This window comes from Gymnoscopelus braueri, assembly GCF_963280865.1.
Source record: "Gymnoscopelus braueri genome assembly, chromosome: 3".
In the NCBI taxonomy this organism is placed as follows: Eukaryota; Metazoa; Chordata; class Actinopteri; order Myctophiformes; family Myctophidae; genus Gymnoscopelus; species Gymnoscopelus braueri.
The window spans coordinates 30574666-30595683 of NC_137612.1; the positions used below are offsets into that span (position 1 = coordinate 30574666).

Below are 21018 nucleotides of genomic sequence, written 5' to 3' on the forward strand. Positions count from 1 at the left end.
TAAAAATAAAAATTCAGAGAACCGGCCGGGGCAGGCAGTGACACGTATGTATCCGAATAAAGCAACCTATTTTTGGCATAGCCCCTTCAAAAGTCCCCTTGCGTCATACTTGGCTGGGGATGGGGAAAATGAGCTGCTGATTGGCTGAAGGGGAACGGACTGCTGATTGGCTGAAGGGGTTGTCAGTCAACTGTACTAATCCAGCCCAGCTCCCAAATTGCCCATACAGGCCTGTAGACCAGACTCCTTCCTGAAATCAAATGCAAATGAGATTTCCGGAGGGAGGGGGGTTTACCAGGCTAGACTTAAGGAGCCCTGAGGGCTTGGGTGAAAAAAAGGAAAAGTCTAAAATTAACTTGTGAGGTGTCTAACTAGGGGTTTTCAGGGGTGCTGAATCTATTCCAACCATTAGTTTTGAATAAACAAAAAAAACTATTTTTCCAAAAGAACATATTTTATTACATATCGCAGGAAAAATGTAAAGAAATGTGCTGTATTGATGAAACCTGGTGTCAGTCTTATTCAGCCAACTCCTCATCTTTCTCACATTCTCGTCTGCCTGGTTGATGTTCTTGCTTTCTCCATTACACTTGCCACAAGCAGATATACACTTGACCCCCTGCTTTTTACATGAATGATGAAGGTTTGAGCCAGAAAATGACAGCAGTTACTGGAACTTCCACAGAAAAGGGAACTGGAATCTCAAGAAGTGGAAGTGTGGCCTGGTTGCGCCATCATTATTAGGAAATGTGCCCATATAATAGCATGTGTCTGCTCACTCATCAGTTAACATGAGTTTAATATAGAGGGCTGGATGAAGTAAGAGAAATTCTCAAAAACACTCAAACACTCAAAAACACTCTCTCACTAGCATTATATTTCAGTTAAATAATGACTGTTAATTAAGGGCTTGATTAAAAGTGTTGCGCATAGTATCACATAGTATCGGACAATTGGTTGAGAAACAGTGTTATAAAGGGTTATGCATATTTTAGTTCTTATAACTCTAATCATACAGAGTTATAAGCTGATCATAATATATTATAGACCTGGGATGCATAGTGTTAGTGTTACCAAAAAAACAAATCTTAGCCAATTTCCCCTCCCAACACAACAGTGGTCCCCAGGTTGAGTCTTAGGGGTGCGTTCGGAAATTGCGCACCGGAGCACACTCGCCTATTAGTTTGTATTGGCCAGTGCGCTCAGTGCTGTATTTTCGAACGCACCCTTAGTCAGGGTGGTGGTCCCTGGTTCACAATCAGTTGAAAGCCCCTGCCCTAGTTAGATACCTCACAAGTTAATTTTAGACTTTATTTTTTTCATCTTTTTAAACCCAAGCCCTCTGGGCTCCTTAACTTTGATTGGCTCTCCAGGATTTTCCACGAAGATTTGGGTTTGCATTAATTGAGAGGTGATTCTAGACACCTATAAGAAAGCTATTGGTAGTAAATTTTTTCACAGATGGTCCAAACATCTTGCTAAAATTCCCTAACTATTTGGAGATTGTGGAATAGTTTGCTACACGAGACTAGCCCACAAAGGTTAAAGCTGTCTCTCACTACCACAGCAGTCTAGCATGCTGCTTTGTTGTGGGTACTTAAAATACTTTTTAGGTAGTTGTAATGGTATTTTGAAGATTGTCTTTTCATAGAAAACAACATGTTTTTCTCTGGCAACCAGGCTGCAGCAGTAGCCTGCAAGGTGAAGGACACAGCCTATCTTTGTCAATTGTTTACCAAATTGGTTAAGGCAACAATGGATTAGATAGACAACTTTTTTAGGTTCTAGTTTTGTTAGGTTAGCTTAGCATGACAAGATGACTTAATGTGATTTGTAAGGCACCGCCATGCAGAGGCAAACCTCACATTATGTGCACATTTTCTGTACTGTGAAAAACACCTTGCTGATCCTACACTCCAATAAAATGTATCTGCAACATAAATGTTTTTGCGTTTTAAATTGGTGTATTCTACTCAAGATCAGATACAAATGTATCACTTTACTTCCAATTATATTTAAAGGTAGGGTAAGTGATTTGCTTTGGTTAAAATAAGTGTTAAATAGCTCTATATTCTGATAGTACTCATTGCTATAGAGTGTTTGTTCAGTATTAGGAGTCTCCTTGTCTCTCCAGCTCTTTATAAAACAGAAAATGCATTTTCGTTTCAGTTTCAGTTTCATTTCCAATTTTATCCAACCAGGACAGAGAACTCAATCAGGATACAGATTAAACAAGTGAAATTGGAAGTGATGACACTAAGAAATGAGCAGACAAAATTGGAACTGGAACACTATACAAATTAAGCTTAAAAATGGGTACTTTCTCCTGATTGGCTGAGATTTTGACACCTACCGAAAAATGTATTTTCTGTTTATTAAAGAGCTGGAGAGACAGGGAGACATCTGTTACTGAAAAAACACTCTATAGCAATGATTACTATCAGAATATAGTATTTTAACCTTTTAACAAAATACTTTTTGTTTTAACCAAAAAATATCACTTACCCTACCTTTAAGTGGAGTAAAAATATCTCTTAGGTTCAGCACACATTTCCCCTGCTGGTGCAAATCATTATGAACTAGAAAAAGTGCTCCGCGGAGCACAGGTCTCCGCCAGGTCATGTAGGTTAGTGTGGGCCTACAATGTTCGGAATGTAGCGCCACCAGGAGGCCACAACAACCTACCTGACCTGGCGGAGACCTGTAACTTTTTCTAGTTTACCCTTATTTCTTTACGCCCAGAATGACTGGCTATCCACAGGGTTTGTAGCAATTTGTAGCAATTGTACAAATAGTACGCCTTTAATGTAATAAAAAACTGATTATATGTATTTGGCCACCATTTATAAAATACATGTGAATTTAAAATGAAATATATAATAGTAATGATTTTTTTTATTTGTTTTAAGTAGATTCTGGCTTCACTTCACTGGCTCCCAGTTCTCTTCAGAATTGATTTTAAGATTTTATTGTTTGTTTTTAAATCACTGAATGGCCTGGCACCTCAGTATTTATCTGAACTCCTAGAGGTGTATGCGGTCTGCGGGCCAGTTGAAACTTGAGGTCCCAAATTCAAGTTTGAAAACCAGAGGTGACCGAGCCTTCTTATAGCAGTATGGAATGCGCTCCCCTCCCATATTAAACTGGCCCCCACCATCGATACTTTTAAATCTCGCCTTAAGTCCCACCTTTATGCCTTGGCGTTTGACCCTGTTTGAGTGTTTCTGTGGTCTATGTTTTGTTTTCACTGTCTGCTGACGCGGCTGCGTCATATTTTCAGTGATGTGTCTCTTTCTGTTGTTTATTTTGCTTCTTTTGTTGTATGTTTTGCTTCTGTGTTTTGCTTTGTTTCTGTGTTTTTTAACTTTCCCAGTGTATTTTTCTTTTCTTTTCTGTACAGCACTTTGGTAACCCTGAACAAGTTGTAAAACGTGCTATATAAATAAAGTGGATTGGATTGGATTAAGTCTCAGGGGCTGGTTGTACCGCTTACCGTTAATCTGACATCAATTTAAATTGCACAGTGCACATGTAACGTCTGGGTAGATTTGTTTTGCATTGTGGGCTTTATGCCACACAGGGTATCTGAGGCCATGTGGAGTCTAGGTGGTGTTTGATGATGATGATGATGATGATGATGATGTCTTATGTTTCATATATTAATGTGCTACATTAAACATCTTCATCATACCATTGTGACTCAGGTCTCGAAGTGCATGCCAGTAACGTCTAGGCATCTGCATTTGTGGTCGGAAAGATGTGTGTGACGTGGAGGAAACTTGTGTGAAAGGTTCGTGTTTTGTAGAGCCGAGTGGTTTTGTGTTGTTCGAACAGACAAAGCGAAACGACCACAGTGCCTCTACCCAGGCACTGTGGTCAGCTTAGCTTCTAGATTAGAAGGTGCTCACATTACTTAAAAAAATATCAGAAAAACTTACAGAGTTTAACACGCACACTTACCAACTGTTGGCCGTTAATTTATCCTCCCTTGATGATTAATTAATAGATTGTAAACTTAAATATGTGAAATAAAAGGACACTTTTCAGGACTTTGTCAACAGCTCTAATTCAAAAACAACTAGAAAAAGTGCTCCTCGGAGCACAGGTCTCCGCCAGGTCAGGTACTTTATTGTGGCCTCCTGGTGGAGCTATAATAGGCCAATGTGAAAAGGGTGCATTTATTCTTAGGTCGTTCACGGTAATCGGACACTGCATTCATGATTTGAGGCATTTTGTTCCAAATATGTGTTTTACTAAATTATACCTGCTGGTGGCGCCATAACAGGCCAATGTGAAAAAGGGTGGCATTTCTTCCTTGGCCTAGTGGGAATGTGTTTGTGAAATTTCACGGAAATCGCAAGCTGCGTTCATGATTTGAGGCATTTTGTTCAAAACGGACCAATCCTGCAAATTTTGGAAGCCAACCTCAGGCAATGAGGATGGAATATGGGAAATCGGACAGATCCGTGTTGATCACATGACTATAGAGATACTGTGTACCGATTTGCACGATGTTTGGATAAAATCTGTACGAGTAATGTAAAAAGTCACACCCAGTGTGAAGTGGGCGGTGTGGTCACAGTGGTCACAGTGGTCATCACAGTGATGGAAGTTCACTTAAAGAAAAGTAATATTGTGGACCAACCATTGTACACCCCTAACTTAAAAAAAACCATAAATGTGTTTTTTTTAAAGTGCATAGTCCTATTTATAGGGCAATGCACATGTGTCATGTTTCACTAGCCAATCACAGTCCTGAATAGACTGTGATTGGCCAATCACGGTGCAGGGTTAGGGGGGTACACTGGTGGCCAATCACAGCGCAGGATTGGGGGGTGCAAATATCCAAACCTCACATATAGGGGCGGTTTCACCGCCCAAAAAAATGGATATTGCACAAATCGGCCTCCAGGTGGCGCTATAACAGGCCGATGTGAAAAAATTGTGGCAGAGGTTCTGAATTGGCATCCAAGGAGTGTGTGTGCACAGTTTCGCAGCGACCGGGCCAACGGTGCCAAAGATTTGGTGGTAACGGACGGACAGGACACACACACGGACGGACGGAGGGTAAAACATACTCTCTCGCCATGCCTTCGGCCTGGCGGAGACAATTATTTATTTTGAGAAAGCTTCTATGCTACTTGATAGGAGTCTTTCAAATCTAGCTCATTTAATAGATTGTAAACTTAAATATGTGAAATAAAAGGACACTTTTCAGGACTTTGTCAACAGCTCTAATTCAAAAACAACTAGAAAAAGTGCTCCTCGGAGCACAGGTCTCCGCCAGGTCAGGTACTTTATTGTGGCCTCCTGGTGGAGCTATAATAGGCCAATGTGAAAAGGGTGCATTTATTCTTAGGTCGTTCACGGTAATCGGACACTGCATTCATGATTTGAGGCATTTTGTTCCAAATATGTGTTTTGCTAAATTATACCTGCTGGTGGCGCCATAACAGGCCAATGTGAAAAAGGGTGGCATTTCTTCCTTGGCCTAGTGAGAATGTGTTTGTGAAATTTCACGGAAATCGCAAGCTGCGTTCATGATTTGAGGCATTTTGTTCAAAACGGACCAATCCTGCAAATTTTGGAAGCCAACCTCAGGCAATGAGGATGGAATATGGGAAATCGGACAGATCCGTGTTGATCACATGACTATAGAGATACTGTGTACCGATTTGCACGATGTTTGGATAAAATCTGTACGAGTAATGTAAAAAATCACACCCAGTGTGAAGTGGGCGGTGTGGTCACAGTGGTCATCACAGTGATGGAAGTTCACTTAAAGAAAAGTAATATTGTAATATTGTGGACCAACCATTGTACACCCCTAACTTAAAAAAAAAACATAAATGTGTTTTTTTTTAAGTGCATAGTCCTATTTATAGGGCAATGCACATGTGTCATGTTTCACTAGCCAATCACAGTCCTGAATAGACTGTGATTGGCCAATCACGGTGCAGGGTTAGGGGGGTACACTGGTGGCCAATCACAGCGCAGGATTGGGGGGTGCAAATATCCAAACCACACATATAGGGGCGGTTTCACCGCCCAAAAAATGGATATTGCACAAATCGGCCTCCAGGTGGCGCTATAACAGGCCGATGTGAAAAAATTGTGGCAGAGGTTCTGAATTGGCATCCAAGGAGTGTGTGTGCACAGTTTCGCAGCGACCGGGCCAACGGTGCCAAAGATTTGGTGGTAACGGACGGACAGGACACACACACGGACGGACGGAGGGTAAAACATACTCTCTCGCCATGCCTTCGACCTGGCGGAGACAATTATTTATTTTGAGAAAGCTTCTATGCTACTTGATAGGAGTCTTTCAAATCTAGCTCATATTGAGCTGATCGTCTCATCAATGTGTGTTGACTGTTGAGAGATTGGAGACTAGCTTGTAGGTTTTTATCTGTCTGCAAGTAATCTCTCAAGAACAGATTAAAGGTAGGGTAAGTGATATTTTTTGGTTAAAACAAAAAGTATTTTGTTAAAAGGTTAAAATACTATATTCTGATAGTAATCATTGCTATAGAGTGTTTTTTCAGTAACCGATGTCTCCCTGTCTCTCCAGCTCTTTAATAAACAGAAAATACATTTTTCGGTAGGTGTCAAAATCTCAGCCAATCAGGAGAAAGTACCAATTTTTAAGCTTAATTTGTATAGTATGTATGTTCCAGTTCCAATTTTGTCTGCTCATTTCTTAGTGTCATCACTTCCAATTTAACTTGTTTAATCTGTATCCTGATTGAGTTCTCTATCCTGGTTGGATAAAATTGGAAATGAAACTGAAACTGAAACAAAAATGCATTTTCTGTTTAATAAAGAGGTGGAGAGACAAGGAGACTCCTGTTACTGAACAAACACTCTATAGCAATGAGTACTATCAGAATATAGAGCTATTTAACACTTATTTTAACCAAAGAAAATCACTTACCCTACCTTTAAGAGCTGCAGCGCTGTTTTTTCCTTTTTTTTGACGATGGGTTCCCAGTCTGCAAGTGATGGTGCAAGTTGTCTAAGCTTCACAGATTTGTGTTCACAACCATTAGTGTTGTGTAAATTAACTGTAGTTTGTTTAAACATATCTTTGCTAATATGTTGGATTCATGTTAACATGTATTTTCAGACATTTATTGTCTCCACCAGGCCGTAAGGCATGGCGAGAGAGTATGTTTTGCGCCCTGTCCGTCCGTCCGTGACCAGCTAATCTCTGGCTCCGTTGGCTTGATCGCAGTGAAACTGTGCACACTCCCTAGATGCCAATTCAGAACCTCTGCCCCAAATTATTTTGCCAGACCCAGAGGGTCGGCCTACATGAGGCTTTGCCCCTCTTTCGTCCATACATGGGCATGTCCCCTTTTCCCTCAGGCCTCAGCCATAAAAGTCTGTCCCCCTTTCGTCCATACATGGGCATAGAAGGGACCTCTGGAAAGGGACACATGCTGACACGTCATGTGAAGTCCGGCTTAGCCGTGACGTAGTGCTCTGATCTTATAAAGTACTTATTCTGGGTCTGGCAGAACCAGGTCTCCTGGTCTTGTTTCTACAAGCTCACAACATGTCGCATCGCGACACGTTGTGAGCTTGTAGATCAGCTATTTTCAAATAGCCGTAGCCTAGTCATTTCTTTTGGGTTTGTTTTCATAAGACCTGGTTGCTCATTTCTCTCGCAAAATCTGGCAACATCGGTCCTTAGGACCCAGCTGCTTTCCATACGCACACATTTCAGTCCTCCTTCTCGTTCTGCACCAACCTGGGCACGTCTACGACTCCGTCGCTCAGGATGTTCCCGGCAGTCAGCACGCTGGCCGTGCCCCAGAACAACGCGTGGGGCAGGGTCTCGGTCCACGTGTCGCCAGCCGTAAGCAGGCTGACGTTAAACATGGAGAAGGCTACCACCAGGATAGGCAACGTGAGAAACTTCCGGCCTTTGGGATCACTCAGTGGTGTGGTCAGATCTGCCTCGTCCACGGTGTAGTTGCCGAGGAACAGATCCATGGAGTCCTGTCTGAATCCGTCTGAGAAGTTGTTCTTGCAGTATCTCATCACCGAGGTCCAGCCGTCCATCAGCAGCCCCCACTGTGTCCTCCTCCCTGTTCTTGTAAAGTCCGTCTTCAAGGCTCCCGTACCCGCGTACTGCTTGGCACACGCATTTGCATTGTCCGCCCATGCATTCCTGAAGATCTTTTCAAAGTCTGCCTGGTCTTCAATCTGCTGTCCCACATGGAGGACTCCCATCCTCTGCAGCTGTGACTGCAGCGAGTGGCGGGCCAGCAGACTCTGGATGACGTTGGTTCTGTCCAGACAGTCCATGCAGCTACTACGGAAGGTTCCTTCCTGCCGAAGCAGCACATTTCCATTGGCATCAACCAGGAGGTACCCAAATTCATCCTGCATCGGTGCCACCATACCCACCAGGCTCTGCAGGCGGTGCCACCTCATGCGACTGCACTCCTTGTGGAAGTCAAATGCTATGTACTTGATCATGATCATGCCATTGGCCAGACTGGTCACCATCTTGTCAAAGGCCAGCTCCAGCGGCTTCTCTAAGCCGTTTTGGTCTATCAAATTTAAAATCACTTGTTTTCCATAGAGACTAATCTGGGAGTCAAAATGCTTCTGGAGTCCATCCAAATGATTTACCGTGTTGCTAATCTCTGGTTTTGGCTTGTGCTTGAGGTTGGGCCTTTGGGACCAATATAAGGGGATAGAACCTCGAGTCTGTACAAATGAAGCCTTGCTTCCGTTGTAGTGCACAATCTGTTCCACAAAGTTAGCAGCATGGACCTCTGAATCGATGCCTCGGACATAGTAGCGAACCCCGGCTCTGAAGTAGCGAACCCCGGCTCCTCCTAGAGACAACGTTCCATTCGAAGACCTTCCCATTGATGCAGCACAACTTCGTGATGACGAAGCCGTGCATAACTGGATAGGCAAACCTGTGCAGCTCCGGCCGTGCAAGAAACTCTCTCAGGAGATGACCGTTCCACACAAACCGCTGGTCTGCCCTCTCCAATAGGCTCATGTTCTGGAACTCTGGCCTGGCGTTCACCTGGCGCTGCAGAGTGTGGGTCAGGTCATAGTCCGTGGCAAAGTAGAAGCTGTCTGTATGAAGGACGTTGTTGATCATGGTCAGAAACAACTTATTGACTTGCGTCTGGTTGTCTGTCAGGTGTCGTACCGTCTTCGTATAAGAAATGACATCGAAGTCCAGGGCTTTCCACACGGCACGGCTCAGGAGATCACCCACCTTCTTCTTCTTTGTGATGACAATGAGGTACATGCCTGCTAACAGGCGAATAGTCCCCATGATCCCACATATTGGCCGCACCGCGGCAAAGCGGGGAAGGTCCCTCCTCACTGTGAGGGTCATGTCTGTGGACACCCTGTCAATGATAAGGACATTGTTGGAGCCATAGTCACAGGCCTCGATATAAAACCTCTCTGGTGTAGTGTACAGGTTGAACCTCTCATAGGTGCTAGCCATCGCTCCTCTGATGCAAGCTCAGTGACACGTCACGTGACACAAGGTGCATATACTCCGTCAGCATCGGTGCACACCTGCTTTAAGTAGCCTTCGCCGCCACGGTGACGTATGACCCTTACGTCACCGGATCGTTAGTGTAGCGTCATCAATGCCACATCCCGTTGTGGGGAAGACCCACCTGTTGGTGCGTCAGCTGGTATGTACTACTGATATCAAAGTATGCACTTGTCAACCGGTACTGCACAAGTGTGTGTGTGTGTGATTTTTGTTGACCTCGTTTTCTCCTGTGCTTTGGTTAGGTGTGACTAAGGGTGCAGCTTCCTGCTTTGAAATTGAGTCCATACTGTATATGAAGTGAGTTCAATTGACAGTTCAAATGAACGACCTGTAGTTTCGCTATTTTACCCCTGCTGGTGTCAGAAATAATTTCTCTCAATGCAAGCGGATGGGTTTTTGACGAACTTTAGACTTGATTTTCTTACCTTAATAAACATTGTCATAAATACTTTATGCTTCCAGTCGCTAGTTTAAAGTCTTCTTTCAATCATCATGATATGCGTTTTGGTAAATGATGGTCCCATTTATTTTAAAATTGACGATAAAGTAATGTAATGTTAACGTTTTCTCGCCGTCAGTTGATGCTTCATATCCTATGATATTGAATGGGTTAACATAAACATGCTCTGAAAATGCAAGCGGCCAACCCATGTGATTGAGCGCTGGGCTGGCCAGTCCAGATTACATTCCTACTCTGTTGGAGACGGAGGGATGGGCCAAGTACAGTACATTGTCTAGTACTGTCTAACGTTAGTTGTGTGTGTGTGTGTGTGTGTGTGTGTGTGTGTGTGTGTGTGTGTGTGTGTGTATGTGTGTATGTGTGTGTGTGTGTGTGTGTGTGTGTGTGTGTGTGTGTGTGTGTGTGTGTGTGTGTGTATATATATGGCCGTGGACCACCCATCTAAAAAAATGTTATGCCAGGGACCCCCAGAAGAGAAGAAATGTTAAAAAATTGCGCAAATATTTTCCAATTGTATATCTGCTATATTTGAGAACCACTGTTCTAAATCAATGTTCTAAATCCTAAGAGTTTTCTGGAAAACGTATGACACAGATACTTTCCCGGCTTTAATTGGGTTAACTGTATTATATGTACAGTATTTGAGATAGACTGGCTTTCCGTGCACCAAACTGTGAGCTGTGCTTGTTTGATTCTCTGGATTTCGCCTATTTTATGGAATTACCCTACTTTGACGTTTGATGTTGGACTGGTATAGTCTTGTTGTGATTACATTTGGATGACCTGGCAGTGGCACTTACTTACCCCTTTTTGCCTGATAATGACTCAGATTACTGTTTTACTTGACCTTTTTACACACTACTCGCCACACAGGATGCCATTAAAGACAAGTTTAGCACTGATGTGCAATAACATCAGTGGGTTGGATGTACTGTGACTACTGTGGCTGCTAAAGAGCCCCCCTGAGACTCATCTACCAGGCCAGTGGCCACTAGGCCAGTGGTCCCCGACCTTGGGGGGGGGGTGAGCCAAAAAATGGGTCCCCGACCCATTGTTTGGGAAACACTGATCCATAGCAGCAGACATGTATGGTCTGTTTTACAAACCATACAGTATTGTACAGACGTATAAAAATATCTCATATTTGAATACTACTCGTTTTTTTTTTCTTTTCCACTCTCTGGGAGGAAACTAAACAGATGACAAAAAGATAAAAAAAAGAGAGAAGTGTGACTAAAATGCAGAAGTGGTCAGTTTGATCATCAACTTCATCTTGATATTTGTTGTTCAGTAGATCATATCTCAAAGAAAAAAAAGGTGCTAAATAGTACTAAAAGTGGTTCTGTGGCTGGTAACCGGAACGGTCGGTACAACAACCTAGTCCGACCCTCTTTTTCTATTCGCGTAACGCTCGGCCCCATTCTTGTATTTGTTTTACTGAGGTTAAGCTTTGGAATAAGGTTAGGTTTAAGCATAGTTTTACTGAGGTTAAAGGTTATATGACATTCATTTTCACTTTTTTTATTGTCTCCGCCGGAGGTGGAGAGTATATTTTCGCTTCGTCCCGCCGTGTGTTCACCTCCCTCCTAGCCAAGCTAACATTGGTCAAGCTCCACGTGACACGTGTCAATATGTTGACACCAATGCCTTTGATTGGCTAGAGGGACGCATGACGAAATAAAATCCTATAAATAGGTGTGTCACTTCAAAAAGCCATTTATGTTTTTGAAGTGAGGTAAGACAGGATCAATCAGTCTTGATTGGAACAGTACCTTCCAGTACAAATCACCCGTCCGTGCGTGTGTGTGTCCCTCTGAGAACACCTAACATTGGTCAAGCAAAGGCGCAGAAGGCCAAAGCTAAGAAAGCATACTCATCTACAACAGTAACACAGAAGAGGACTATAGAGTTGAATTGATCCCACAACAAGGCTGAAGTCTTAATACTGTAACAATTGGCCACCTTGATCAAATACATTATGTAGCACTAGAGAAAACTGACATAGATCAAACACACCAATCAACTGCTGAAACTGTTCAAGACAATGAAGATGAAGAAGACAGACAAGCATTTGAACAAACCAGTCAATTACGACGACTCCCATATGACACATTGCTTCAAGAAGAACATTTTTTAGATGCAGACACTACATATTCAGTCGCCCCTGCAGAACACCAAAAACCACGCGCATTCTACCAAGACGACCCGTTCTACCAAGACGACCTGTGCTATTAAAATAGCACAGGTCTGTTGGCGGAGACTTGTGCTCCGAGGAGCACATTTTCTAGTTTTTTATGTTTTTTTGGGGGGTTTATGACCTCAATTACACCCAAAAAATCGGAACTTTGAACATTCAGTGGATTTTCTGTGGTCTGGGGTTTTCTGAATAATTAGGCAGAAAAGTAATCTGAGCTTGGCCCTTCGGCAGTGAGGTCACAGCCGATTAATCCCACCCACTCTCCTCCTCGCCCCTCCCCTCCCCTATCCTTTCCTTTGGGGGGGGGGGCGGAGCAGAGGCGATGATTGACATGCAAAATCCCTCACCAGCGACACCAGCAGGCAAAGATTTATTTTTTCATTGCAGTTGAAAAGGCTTTAGAAATGTGAGAGAAAAACACCTGCCATGGATCAATGGAGTGGAATTTTTTGTTAAAACTTTCTATACACGTTTGAAGGACCATGACAAAGACTTTTAATGTGTGGTAAAACTGAACGTCATGAAACCTTTAAGTTTAGGAATAAGGTTAGGTTTAAGCATAGCTTTACTGAGGTTAAGTTTAGGAATAAGGTCAGGTTTAGGCATAGTTTTACTGATGTTAAGGTTAGGAATAAGGTTAGGTTTAGGCATGGTTTTACTGAGGTTACGTTTAGGAATACCTGGTGGCGACCGCTCCGAAGTCGCCGGATTTGACCGGGTCAGACTAGGTTGTTGTACCGACGTTCTTGTATTCGTGAGGCTCATAGAATCAACAATCAACAGTGCCCAGCTTCAATCAGTAATGAGAATCAGACCTGAATGTAAACAGCCACATTAACACAATCACAAAGTCAGCCTACTATCACCCCAAAAATGTATCAACAACACTTGTCCATGCATTTGATTGCAGTTGATTCAGAACGCTGCTGCTAGAGTCCTTACTAATACCAAGAAAGTGGAGCATATCACTGCAGTTCTTAGATCCTTACACTGGCTCCCTGTATGTCAAAGAATCAATTCCAAAATACTACTGTTGGTCTATAAAGCTATGAATGGTTTAGGGACAAAATATACATTTCTGATCTTGTGTGATATCATGAACCATCCAGACCTCTCAGGTCATCTGGGGAAGGTCTGCTTCTACAGCCATGTGATTGCTTTCTTTGACAGCAACAAGGGCATGTCCATAAGACAGCAAGGATATTGATTGGTGTCATCCTCTCCGCTGAAAATACGGCAAGAAACCTGCCAGAACTAATTGTGTGAACTAAAAAATAAAAATAAATTAAATGCACTGCTGCGGCAGGGGAGAAAGCTGAAGTGATCCAACCTGTATGTGAACTGAGATTTTTCAGCCGGGGCATGCTCCGAAAAAAAGAAAAGAAAAGGCAGTAAAAGATCTAAGCAATGTGGACCAAAAACTACAAGGTGTTCATAAAACTGAATGGGTCACCAGAGGAGGCAAGAGTGCTGGTCATCAGGGAGATCACAGAAAAGTACCGGTGATGACAACTGCTGGGAGAGCAGCACACCAAGATAATGAGCTTACATTCCTCCTTTTAAAATGGGTGGTTACTAGAACCTGGACAGCTCTACAAGAGCATGGAGATGACACAGACTGTGGACTAGCTGGGATGATGATGGAGTCTTGTAATAGAGTGGATGATTCAAATTGTAAAGAGGCAGAAAATGAACTTTGCAAAGATGGCAATATCATTGTCAGTGGTAGTTTAAAAGGACCACTTCACCCATTTTCAACGTATCTTCATGTAATTGGTCGTCACTTATGCTCATTATAAGATGGCACTATTTCTCGTCTACTCGCTCTGTGTCTCAGAGCAGGGCTGTGGACAGTTCAGAAACCTGTGCATCAGTGACATCATCAGTAGGATCATCAGTTTAGTCATTTCAAACAAGATTCACACTCCACACTTAAAAAAAAAATTAATGCAAGAACCATGGCTTGATTTCAGCATGTTAACTTTCCAGGAAGAGAAAGGCTGTAGTTTTCATTAGCGTAGAATAGATGATGTCACTGGTTGGCATGTTTCTGAACTGTCCATAACCCACCAATGAGACGATGAGCAAGTAGACGGAAATTGTGCCAGCTTATAATGAGCATTAAAGACCATTTATATCGGGGCACGGTGGCGCCTGCAGTAACTTCTTTGTCTCTTCTGGGCAGCCAATCACTGTCCTGCATTCACTGCTTGTGGTCCTTAATTCTCTGCTTGGGCGGCGAATCGCGGTCCTCCATTCACTGCTCGGGCAACCAATCACGGTCCTGCATTCACTGTTTGAGCAGCGGCCAATCACGGTCCTGGATTTACTGTTTCACTGACCAGTTAAATCTTTCCCCCAACTCCCGGACCCGCCCCCGTCATTCACTGCTTGAGCAGCGGCCAATCTCGGTCCTGGATTTACTGTTTCACTGACCAGTTAAATTTCCCCCAACTCCCAGACACCTCCCCCATTCCCAGATGAGGAAGAAGAAGGAGAACGAAACAGCAAGGATTACAGCAAGGATTAAATAAAAATAAAGATTGATTTGATTGATTTTTACACTTTGTCAGCTTGTTCTTTTGTCATTCTATGGTATGTCATGATCTAGTAATTGTATTAGGTTTTTTTTACATGACCCGCACGTCCATTTGTAAATTAGTTGGCTGTTCATTGCAAGAGGAAGTTACAATCTTTTCTAATTTGATTAGCTTACTGCCTTTTTCGTTTTCCTTTCCATTGACCAGCTTCTCTACCAGATCTGCCAAAATACACGTGGGCCTCCTTTCTTTAATATCCAATTTGATTGACTGATCTGATCATAATGCATAATGTTACAGCCAATACCTTTAATTATGTTGATGGACTGGCGTTATTATCTTAGTAGTTTGATTAAAACACTGGTTGAAACATCACCCCTGCAATGTCAAAGTACCCGAGCTGTGCTCCAGTATTTTATTTATTGTGGGTAATCTACTGTATTTGAGAACAGCAAAACCAATCATGTATGAGTTTATAGCCCTGAAACATGACTGTCATATCGTGACCGTCATGGATGAACTTTAAACCTTAAACTTTCTCCCTTTTTGGTCCGTAAAACGTTCATATTCCCAATATAAAGTGCTTACCCAATGGCTACGGATTTTACAATTATGTACGTTCCCTCAGAAGTACCAGAATATTCTGAATTGTTAAATAAAAAGCATTGGTGGCCATTTCCCCCGTATTTTCTCCATATGCTTTCAACTTGACCCTATCGGCTGGGAGGTGTATTGCACTCTGATACATTATAACTCTAACGAAAACGTGTCACAATAACCTACCTAACCTGGCGGAGACCTGTGCTCCAAGAAGCACTTTTTCTAGTTCTCTCTCTTTCCATGCTCTTTTAGAAAGCTGTCCAAGGTAAAGGTATATGTAACTTTGCCCTGTATTTACATAACAAACAACATTGACCCTGTGTTGTAGAGGTCATACCCAAGGGCTAGACGCTATTGAACAGTTAGTTAACAATGCTAGACTGTACGTTTTCCTGATTGGGCTAGAAGTGCAACCACAGCTAAAGCTGTTCCCCAAGACACTTCAGGGAGGCCGAAAGAGGAGCTTCAAGACTAACAGTGACTAGTATACTGGGATAATGGGTACAGTACAGACTTAATAATGGTAAATAGTAAATGGTGCATTTATATAGTGCTTTATCCAAAGCGCTTTACATAAGATTGTGCATTACATTCACTCATTCACACACACATAAATACACCGATGGCGGAGGGAACCATGCAAGGCACCAACCTGCTCATCGGGAGCAATTAGGGGTTCAGCGTCTTGCTCAAGGACACTTCGACACTAACTCTGGGGAGCCCGGGATCGAACGGTTCCCATCCGGCCGCTCTACCGGCCACTCTACCCCCAATTTTGTCCAATCTGTATGTTAATACAATATCACTTTTGGGACGGTTGTATTTTGTCTCCCTGCTCTTCTATTGAGACAATTAGATCGTGTCAAAGGTCATGTCTCACCTAGACAGAGGGGATCTGACACAATTTTTTACCTGAGGGTCAACATTTTATTTATCCCCTGAGCAAGCAGGCAGGCAGGCTCCATTAGCTCAATGGTAAAAAAAAAAATCACACCCAGTGTGAAGTGGGCGGTGTGGTCATCACAGTGGTCATCATAGTGATGGAAGCTCACTTCCAAATATTTTTTGGAAGTGCATAATCCTATTTATAGGTTAGTAATGTCATCATGTGTCTCGCTAGCCAATCACAGTGCTGAATAGAGTCAGCCAATAGAGTCCGCCAATCACAGTACAGCTAGGGGTCTACTAATGGGCCAATCACAGTGCAGGAAACTAATACTAATGAGGTGTCCCAACCCCACTTATAGGGGCGGCTACACCGCCCAAAAATATCAGCACTGAAACCCGGTTGAAATCCAGGCTAGAAGAGGAAATGGTGCAGCTTTAAGCCTAGCCTACATACTTTTCTTATTGTTAATTTAATTAGAAATGTGAGGGGGAAAGACTTTAAGATTGTCATGTAAATGTCATTTTGAACATTCCCATATCGGCAAAAAAACTATTACACAGCACTGCTTAGTTTAACTGATTTAACTGGTTTTAACGGAAACCACAACTCTTGAAACTAAAAAGAGATTTTGCCACCTTACGTGTCCCTGACTTCTCGTCTGGCCCATGTGGACTAATATGGTCGCAGTGTTAAAGTTGCAAAGGTCAAGTACGCCCTCTTGTGGTGTAAATTAATATATGTGAGCCCTGGAGAAAATTGTAAGCAGAATCATAATACATTGGATTGTGCCAATAGAATGGTATGCACTCACATGAGTTTTTCCTTTATGTTAAGAGTGGCATATGGGAGGTGTGTCTCTTAGACTGCATGGGAAGGATGTACATTTTTGGACACATCCTAAGTAGTGTGCCTAGGCCGAGTATACACACTCATCAAAGGTGGCCAGCTACAGGGTGATGACGCCTGAGCTTGTGTCCCGTCATGCCCAATCATTAAGATTTGCCTAGTTGTTTAAGTGGCAGACATCCTAACTTATAGGACTATGCAAGGCCCTTGCACAAAACACATACAAGACAAGAGATGCAAGCGTTCAAGATATACAGTACAAGAGATCCAACACTCCTTATTGTTACATATATATATATATATATATTTGCAAGTAATTAATAGATTACAATTCTATGTCCATTGTGGGTGAATACATTTTAAATCAGTTAAAATGTTAAGTAAATTAATCGATTAATCATTAACATCCCTAAATGTCATTATTATATAGGCTACCATAATCTTCTAAGTAGCTTTTACCATAATCTGCCAGGTGCCACCCCAATAAAATGAGTGACTGGACCTATATAGGCTGGACATATGCGTACACAAGCTTGTCTGTATGCTCTCACCTGTCGTGTATGAATAACTGTGCTTTTGTGTGTGTGTGTGTGTGTGTGTGTGTGTGTGTGTGTGTGTGTGTGTGTGTGTGTGTGTGTGTGTGTGTGTGTGTGTGTGTGTGTGTGTGTGTGTGTGTGTGCATGCTTGTTTGTTTATTTGCGGTGCAATGCAAGAATGCTGACTAGCCTACACCAACTCAGAACTCCTGGATCACACTCCCTCACATCCAGCATTATAGGGTCTTGAGCTCTGCAGTGTTGCTTGCGCTGCTGTTGCGCCGCAATGTGTACGTAGTGGTGCATAGCTTTCCCCCCCTAGCCGTTCTTTGGGTTGGCTCCCACAGTGTCAGTTTGCTCACCATTAGTTCGCGGGTGCCTGACACAGTGCCCAGCCAGCCTAATCATTCTCTCCTTGTGCGTGACCCGCGCAGGGCCTCTGTAGAGGTCCGTTTCTGATGTGGTCGGCCCATGTGACATCAAGTGCCATTAGTGGCATTCTTGTGTAGATGCCATCCAGGTGTCTGTTGGTTTATTGGGTAGGTTTGTTTATTTATTAGTTCTTCATAACCGGAATGGCAAGTAAGTGGATTCCCCTTTACCACATTTTTTTCTGTCATCAAGCCTGGCATGTGGTATTGCTTACATTGCCAGTCTGTGTGAGCCAGTCTTATAATGCCATTTAAACCATTAAATTGTCTATCAAGATCAGTGAAGGGTGATAAAGGTGTGCCCCAATGGCTCAACCATTTAGGCAATGTACCACCCAACCTTCAGATCTTCATCAACCTCTGATGAAGGATGCCATATCAAGTTTAAAGGAGTGGTTCACCCAAAAAAATTACTTATTTTCTATGAATTGCACACCCCATGAAGCCTTGAATTCATGCATTTGTTTTTGTTTTTGTCGCATTCCTAAGCCAATAATTTGATTACAGGCGGAAAGATGCTAATGTATCCGGTAGGAGACACAAAGTAGACTCTTTGTGTCTCCTAGCGGAAATACACTGGTCATCAAATTATTGGCTCAGGAATGCGACTAAAACTAAAACTAATCCATGAATTCAAGGCTTCATGGGGTGTGCAATTGATAGAAAATAAGTACATTTTTGGGTGAACTACTCCTTTAAAATACTAAAATGTGTAAAATGTTAAATGTATGACTTCATTGTCTCACAAGGTGAAATTCCTTGGGAGCCATAGGCTGTCAGACCTACGGAAGACAACACATCATCCATGCCACACGACAATAACCTGACATACAACTCCATGTCCCAACAGAACTACAAAACACAACAACTACACATAATACAACAATCATATTCCTATTCCTACTACCCCAATTCTGCTGTACTACATTCACGAGTGCTATATGGACAATATTGCCGAACATGATTTGTGTGAAGCTGCAGCACCCAGTACTGCTTACCTAAAGGCAGCAGTAAATATTTTCAGCTAAAGGATACATTAAGTAGTTAACTATATGCCTAGTGGCTCAGGCACTATAGTGCACAGACCATCTGTTCCTAGTGACCACGAGGACCAGGCCTGCTGACACGGGGGATGAAGGGTACAGTTACCGTGGCCGTGGGGGTCCACAGACCCCACTTTGAGAGTCACTGTATTAGATGATTTGCTTGGGAGGAAAGGCCATGGGGTCACCAAGGTCATAATCCAGGGAGCATAAAGGTTTACAGCTTGTTGTTGCAAATGAAGTACTCCCTCTTGTGGTGTAAAAGTTAATTGTGAGCTCCAGAAAAATGGCAGATAATTTCAGGTATGGTCAGATTCAGCATTTCTGTGCTGCTCCTTACAGCCAAAATTAAATAGACCAATAGTTCCACTGTGATTTTACCAGACAGACGCCCATGCAAGACTGTAAAATCATCAGTAATTACAGCCAAAACAGCTAAATTGTGTATGTTCATAATCTCTGACAGAGAGAGAAATTATTACATTATTTTACTGTTACAACAAATTAAGGTAAAAGTTGTTACCAAATTTGGGATAAAATGCGTTTTATATCGTAACATTCACCAACAAACTACTAAAATATAATAATAATAATAAAAAAAAATATTTGTATTGCACTTTACATTTGAAACAAACCTCAAAGTGCTACAGTACATAATAAAACAAGATAAAGAAAACCATTTGCAAGAATCAAAAAGTATAAAACAGGTTAAAAACAAGTTTAAAAACACGTTTAAAAAGGAGAGGCAGGGTTAATAAAACCGGCTTAAAAAGCTAACCAAATGCTTTGTTAAAATGGTAGGTTTTTAGTGCTCTCTTAAAAGTGTTCACAGATTGAGGAGCTCTGAGATGGTCTGGGAGTGAGTTCCACAGCCGGGGGGCAGCTGCACAGAAAGCTCGATCTCCCATAGTGCGGAGGTATCCATAAGCTCCCATAACATTTCTGACCGTATTAAACCAACAACGTACAAATCTGTAGTAGAGCACATAAGCAAAACTCTCCTGAAAGTCGGTCTTAGAACAGGTGACTGCCAAGGTCTACTGGTTGAAATGTTCATTCTGGTTATCTTCCTATTAGATAATAGATATCTTGATGTGAAAAGTTGATATTTTGGCCTGAGGGTGGTTAGGCTGATTAGGGAGAACAGGCCATGGGGTCATTCAAATAGTTTAGTTTGTGTTTAAGTGGATTCTTTTCTTAGGATTGTGCTAATGGAATGGCCATGGGTCACCAAAATCAGAATGCATCTTTACTGAGTGCATTGTGTCATGGCAATCTGCCCATTTGATTTTTAGAAAAGGCCATTGGGTCACCGACATCAGATACTGCGCATCGTGTGAGGAACATGAAAGTGCACAGAAACCCCAAACTGTAGTTTTCTAGATATAGGAACAAAGTGGTGAACAGAACAGATGGACAGGCCGACCAGCGTGGCCATAAGAGCGATGCTGCTAGCGGGGCTAAAAATCACTCTATTCTGCAGAGGTTGCAAATGACTCCAGAGAACATGTACACGTGCATATACTGCTACCTATATTAAAATGGTCTTAAGGGAGGACCGGCTGGCGGGCTGGCGGACCTCTGACATCATGCCCATGTCACCATACTCAGCTATAACCATATAAGGAGTTCCCAATGCAGCTACACCCAAATATGGAGTGTGTTGTCTAATCTCAATGTGTCATATGGCATCAGGTGCAAACAAATCACTCAGCTCCATATTTGGGCACAAAAGGGGGCATGCCCATATATGGGCATATGACATCAGGGATCTCCATATATGGGCATAAAATGGACAAGGAGAACAGATACAGAGATCTCCATATATGGGCATATCAGTCGGATTGGTGGTATGATGTAGGTGTTAGGGCCAAGTAGCAGCCCGAACCTATTATTTAGTATTTATCTCTTTCCCATCTGCTTTCACTCTAC

General features: G+C 42.6%; 1 pseudogene across 1 annotated transcript; it reads right to left on the bottom strand.

Moving 5' to 3' along the window:
* Nucleotides 1–7725: 7725 nt before the first annotated feature.
* Nucleotides 7726–9487, bottom strand: LOC308082230 (phosphatidylinositol-3-phosphatase SAC1-B-like; annotated as a pseudogene). Its single transcript has one exon. The product of its transcript is annotated as a phosphatidylinositol-3-phosphatase SAC1-B-like (transcript).
* Between the last annotated feature and the right edge of the window lie 11531 nt (nucleotides 9488–21018).